We start from the raw sequence: 6,569 nt of genomic DNA on the forward strand, positions 1-6,569 counted from the left end.
AGACACTGCTCTTAACCACTGAGCCATTTCTCCAGCCCCCTCAACTGACTTTAAAAACATAAATGTCAGTCAGACAGCATTCAAGACTGCATGTATTGTTGCTTTTCTGTTGAGGTTGGATGAGCTCTCCTGAGTGGGACAGAGGTGAATTGATGGAGTCCCTGGCACCTTCTCAGGACCCTATATGCCCCTAGAATTAAATTCTGATCTATTGCCAGAAAATGAAGAAGAAATCTGAGAAGTATAGCTTAAAAACTGGTACTATGTCATTGCCACAGGAGCTGTCTGAGTGTTTTTGATATTGAAGAAAAATAGTCAGCTTCTCTCCATCTCTGGCTGAGGCCCACACTGTTGTGAAATAACCTTTTTTTTTTTACACTGTGAATATGTGTCACTTGGATTGGTTTAAGCAAAAACTGAACATCCAATGGACTGGTTTAATAAAAAAAAAAACTCAACAGCCAATAGCTAGGCAGGATTTTCAGAGCAGAGATGATGCTGGGAAAAAGGGCAGAATTGCAAGGAGTTGCCAGGCAAACGGAGAAAGAGCAACATGGACAGTACAGAGAAAAAGTTAAAAAGCTACAACACAAAAAGTAGATTGATAAAAATGTGTTGGTTTAAGTTGTAAGAGTTAGTAATAAGCCTAAGCTATCGACTGAGGCTTCATAATTAATAATAAGTCTCTGTGTGGTTATTTGGGACTGGCTGCTGGGACAGAAGAATTTGTCTACACCATCTTATCAACAGGACACTTCTACTGGACCAAGAAGGGTCTTAAAAAGAAGGCTCTTCCTGTCCCCAAGTGGCCCTACTAAGGCTCTCCACATAAGAGAGATGCCTTTATGAGTCACATTGATAAGAGACCACCAATGCCAGGATGCCATAACCAGGCCAAGAAGAATATAGCAGAGAGTAGGTCCTTAGAATAGCCTGAGGTGAGGGCCTCTGGGGAGCTCCCTTCATGCTCCTGTTCTAACTAAAGTTAATATGATCTCACTGGCTTCCGTAGTCTTGGCATTGAAGAGGGATATCAATGTTGCCAAACCACAGTAGTGATAGGGAAAGCTGCAGGAAAGAAGTACGCTTTGGGGACCCTTTACAATGCCAGGAGCCTCTTTAATGAAAATTTAGCATTTGGCTTATGTGGAGGCACTTAGCAAAATTTCAAGTCATCCAGATAGTAATATGGCACCTATGTACCCTACGCAAGGCATTGTCAGGGAGCTTGTGGGACTCAGTCTTCATCTTCATAGTAAGGATATGAACATTCTTGACCTAGGCAAGGAAAGAAATCATCCTTCCATGGCAAAACGTCACCGATTGTTATAGACGGACAGTAGTAGTGAGACGGAAAGTAGACTCTCATCTTTGCAACACCAAAGTCCCATGCGCTTTCCGCTTCTCAAGACACCTTTGTTTACATTCCAGTTTACACATGCTTCCCTGAAGACAGAAATATTGACAGGGGTTGGGGGTGAATGGCAATGGAAGAGGTCACCAAGAAGCAAGTATGGGAGGAGTAACCACCCCAGAAAGGTACACGAGTGGGAAGAATTTGTGGGAAGTAGAGGAGGAAGCAGCCAAGGGGTGCCATTATTTTAAGGGGCACTGCTGTTTTAACTACTGGAATTCCCAAAGATGTGAAACGGAAACGCCACTGATCCTCTCCTGACAGTGATGCTGATGCACAGCCTGAAGCCGTCTCTGCCTTTTCTCAAAGTGGCAGGAGCTTTCTACAGCCTGTGATGAGGATGAGGGTGGCAACCATGCACCCCACCCAAGATGACGGCCCCAGTTACTGTGTTCTGCTAATCACTGACATTGAACCAAGTCCTTACTCGCCAAGCAGGCAGGTAAGACTCATGAGTGAGAGAAGTTGGGTATCTTGTCTGAAATCTCACCAGAAAGCTGGTTCGGGATTTTACATTGCTTGAATGCTGGTTGGTTTCAGAACACTAAGCTTGGAATATTTCTGGATTCATAACAGCGTCTGTAGAGGGCTATATCTGACAGTCCAGAAAGCAAACTAAGCTGAACAAGTCAAGCCTGGCACTGTGATGATATAATTCAACTGTGTTAAGCAGAATTTCAGCATCACTGGACTTCTGTCTGCTGAACAGTGTGGTAAATTCTCTTACACTCAGGGTTTAATGTTCCTTTCACTCAATGGTCCATTCCTATCCTCCTGTCCCCGCCCTGCCCCACCGCCAACGTCATATCTGCCCTTTCTAATTCTAACATGTCAACCTCTTACTTTTACATTTAATAAGTTAACGTGAATTTTGTTTTCTACAGTTCTTTGGTGCTCGGCAAAGCATGTTCCTGACAGCATAAAGTCTTTTGTATATGGAATTCTAGGGTTCTATGCTTACAAGCAACTTCGGTGGACCGGAGACTACACTGACCCCTTTCTTCCTATTGCTACTATCGAATTTTATTCCCAACCCATCTCAAAAGCTTCATGGAAAAAAAAAATAAGCTTCATGCAAATTCGGCCAGTGAAACTCTGCCAGTGAAACCATGTGTTTCTCTGAAGTACTATGGATAAGGAGTCTGCTGCTCTAGGAAAATTTTCTAGATGGATGAAAGAACCTCCTTTACCTGTGCCCTGGTGTGTGTGTGTGTGTGTGTGTGTGTGTGTGTGTGTGTGTGTGTGTAAAACATATATAAGCTGATACATGGACTGGGAAGGAATAGAGTCCCAAATGAATATTTGTATATGAATACAACATACACATGTGTTTTAGGGCAGGACTGTATGAGGAATTACAGCTAGTATTTGAAGAGACAAGTGGGTAATTAACCCTGTAGGAACAATGAATGATCTTCTTTATAATCACTGTCAGACTCAGTCAGGAGGCTCATTACATGAGTATTTCTGTTTGTGGTCTCCTGGGCAGGTTGAGACTAACCGTGAACCATGCCTTGTGTGAGTGATACATGAATACGTCAATTTATGATTGGAAATATGCTGAAGTGCTCTTAAAACACAAATACAAAATGTTCTAAAATTAGAGTTTGAAACAAGTCTGTTGAATGAACAGTTTTAGTCCTTTGCAGTGTGTTTTATTACAAAACTGCTCAAAATGCTTTTTATAAGGAAATATATAGAATACCATTTGCCAAACAGGCAACTAGACACATGAATGCATTCGCGGAAAGGGGAGAAGCAGGGAGGGGAGCAGAGAAAAATGTTGCGATCAATAAAAATCAATTAAAAATGTATTTGCTTGCTCCTTCCTCTAGCCTGTAATTACTGATAATTTCCTGTTGCAGGTTGTGCAAGTACATTCGTGTGAGCTCAGCCACACATTTGTTTCTCTAAATCCGTGAAGTGACACTTTCCAGAGTCCACAACAGACAGCGCGTTAGGGCGGTGCGCAGCACCTTCACAAACCGTGCTGGTCGGAAAGGACTGCCCAGCGGGGCTGAGCTTGGGAAAGGACGCCTGGAGTGGAGTGACTGAGTAACAAGCTGGAGGCTCTCGTGGCGGCTCCCCTGCCGGAACCTGGACCCTTGATCAGACCCGCCCAACTCGACCGGCTCCAACCAGCTCCAGCGGGGTCTCCAGCACAGCCCCGCCCCAGCTGCCTGACTTACAGCGAAATTTAGTCTGCAAGTTTTCTTCTTGAGACCTTTTTCAGCTTCTGGGAGAAGAGCCGGCCTCCTGAATGGGATGGATGTTTAGGTACTTGGGTTTGTACTTGGTGAGTTTTGCTGTGTGCTCCGCTTGAAATTATCTGGGTTAAAGGTAAAAAAAAAAAAAAAAAAAAAAAAAAAAAAAAAATCAGTGTGGAAGCTGGGTAGAGAGGAAGGATTTGCTTTTAAAACAGATTGTTGGAGTGCTATCATCACTTGATGTAAATTCGAGTTTCCTCTCTTTGTTATTTAGACTCCCAGAAACTCAAGTCCTAAGTGTCCGGACTGACAAAAGACCCGTAAGCTCTTAAGGTTTCTTGCTGTGAAACTAGGACGATCTCAAAACTGCTGCCCATTCGAAACCTACAGCTCGGAAGTGACTAAGTGATGCATGGATGAATGGATCCTGAATCTTCACCATCTCTGCTCCTAGATCAAAGTATCCCGAGGTCAGTTATTGCCCACGCAGAGTGTGTTCGCTCCCAGACCGCCACATCCTGCTGTGTGAGCCAAGTCGCCTGGGGGGGGGGGGGGAGATTGCCTTACGCCTTGCTTTAGACTGGAACACTCTCGCACCCGCGAGTCTAAGTCCCCAGGTGGGCTTGCTTTGTGCAGGCTCTGAGGTCCTCCTAGAGGATGGCTTGCTCAAAGTACAGTTCGCCAGGTCCCGCCCAGCCGCACCTCCTGATTTCCTTCGCCAGCCAGGGACCGGACTTGCCTCCGCGAGGCGGGAAGGAGAGGACCGCCTAGTCCACCAGGATGATGGGGGGCATCAGGGCGGAAAGCATCGGAAAGATGGACGGCTGGCTCTTCGGTGCTGGCCGGGGCTGTGGGGTCCCGAGATGCGGAGAGGGAGGGAGCGGGCGGCCAAACGCCTTTGTTCACTGCGGCTTGTGGGCGCGAGCGCGGGGCGGCGACCACCCTGGCCGAGTCACCGCCTTTGTGCGGCAGGTCCGATCTGACTGGCTAGGTCCAGTGCAGCCGGTTTCCCGGGTCTGCTGGTGGAGAGAGGCGGCTGTGGCTTCACAGGACCCGACCCAGCCCTCGCCGGGCTTCAGACTGGGTCCGGAGCTTTACCGACGGCAGTGTGAATTTCTACCAAAGGCCTGGGGCGGCTTGCACATGGGGAGCTGACCGCTGCTTTAGACTAGTTACTGCCTGAAGAAATGGAAACACTGAAACCGGCGGGTAGGGGAAACTGGGGAAAGTTCTTTCTAATGAGAAACCCCTGGCTACTACTATTTCCTTTTAACAATACCAAATTTTATTTTGCATTTTGATTTTGATTGCTTTGGGCTCCCATTCTTTGCAGCAGTATTGGTTTTCCTAGGTTATGGGTCATATTACAGGGACAATGATGCCACCATATGGGCCGTTCGTGGTGGTAGAGCAAATATTTAGGGTAACTTTCTGGTAAAAGTACATCCATTGGAATTGGATTTGTTCCTCTGTGCCTTTATTTTGGGAAACAGCCTGGTCCCAAGGGGCAGGGATGCCGGGGAGATGGATATGAGAAATCTGAAACTGACCCAGAAAAGGATGATTGAAGGTGCAGAAATGACCCTACCCTGAACACCGAAAGGGTGGTTAGTGAGCAGCTGATAAGGTTTGAACTTTATCCAAAGAGGGCTGGGGATACAGGCTGGTTCAATCTCAGATCAAGGGAAAAGATTTGTCAGAAGAAACAAGTGGGTGATGGGGTGGTGTATTTTTAATGCAAGATAAATTTGGTACCTGAGGAACTTCCATTATATACTTAAAACATCTCTCTCTCTCTCTCTGTCTCATTTCCCCCTTTACCTCCCTGCCACTTCCTCCCACTTTACCATTCTTACTAAGCACTCACCACAGATGAGGCTGACTCTGTCTGTACCTGTCAGTCATCCAAGTGCTCACTTATGACACTTAAGGTTATGTGTTATGATGGGTAAGTTCTCTAACTCTCAGGAGCCTGGAGCCCTTCTTAGGGAACTGGGAAATGAAAGATGAGTACACGCAGACATGACTTTTAATTGCTTTGTTTACAAAGAAATTTCAGAAGATGGGAAAGGATTTTCAAAATGAAATCTAGGCCCTATTGAGAAAGAAAGAAAGAAAGAAAGAAAGAAAGAAAGAAAGAAAGAAAGAAAGAAAGAAAGAAAGAAAGAAAGGAAGAAAGAAAGAGAAAAAGAGAGAAAGGAAGGAAGGAAGGAAGGAAGGAAGGAAGGAAGGAAGGAAGGAAGGAAGGAAGGGGAGAAAGAAAAAGAGGAGAAAGGATGGAAAAAGTACTTATATATTTCATTAAAATTTGGATCAAATCTCTCTATGTAATAATAAATATATCGAAACAGGTTTGTAGTAAAAGTCCATAGGTTTCTAATTTTCAGATGTAGAACAGCTTGGATAATAACTCATGGGTTTCTAAATGGGTCATCTTTTAAAATGGGTCACTTTAAACAGAATCACTGTACTCTTGCTGACTTACAAATTGTAAAGGGTTGAGTTCGATCTGCAGCCAAAGTGCATTCAAATTTATGTTTCAGAACATACATTGAAAGAGACTGAGAGAAAGCCAAAAAATAGATAACTTTTTCAAAGTCACAAACAAGGTGGACACTGATGTGCTAGAAATTTTCTGTGCTCAGTTGAACAGATTCAAGCAAATTATTCAAAGAGTTCCTCCACTGAGCATCAAATCTCTCCCAGCAAAAAAATGTGAAATAGTGTGAATCTATAACTACTTACAGTAAACAGTGCACATCACAGTACACAGTATATATTACTTTTTATATTTCCATATGTATGCATATATACATATACTGTATGTATGTATATTCTCATAAACTCCATGTTTAAGAATCTTTATATTTAAAGATAAAAGGTGTGATCAGAAGCTGGGTGATGGTGGCAACACCTTTAATCCCAGCGCTTGGGAGGCAGAGGCAGGC

At 44.4% G+C, this 6,569-nt stretch overlaps 1 protein-coding gene across 1 annotated transcript in view; it reads left to right on the top strand.

Moving 5' to 3' along the window:
• The first annotated feature begins 3,962 nt into the window (after nt 1-3,962).
• B3gnt5 (UDP-GlcNAc:betaGal beta-1,3-N-acetylglucosaminyltransferase 5) overlaps nt 3,963-6,569 on the top strand; it is a 14,584-nt gene continuing 11,977 nt past the window's right edge. Inside the window, exon 1 of the mRNA XM_005368929.1 lies at nt 3,963-4,091. The gene's annotated coding sequence lies outside the window, so the exon portion shown is untranslated. The remainder of the gene's footprint in view (nt 4,092-6,569) is intronic.

Source organism: Microtus ochrogaster, unplaced genomic scaffold (genome assembly GCF_000317375.1).
Source record: "Microtus ochrogaster isolate Prairie Vole_2 unplaced genomic scaffold, MicOch1.0 UNK43, whole genome shotgun sequence".
NCBI classification, from domain to species: Eukaryota; Metazoa; Chordata; class Mammalia; order Rodentia; family Cricetidae; genus Microtus; species Microtus ochrogaster.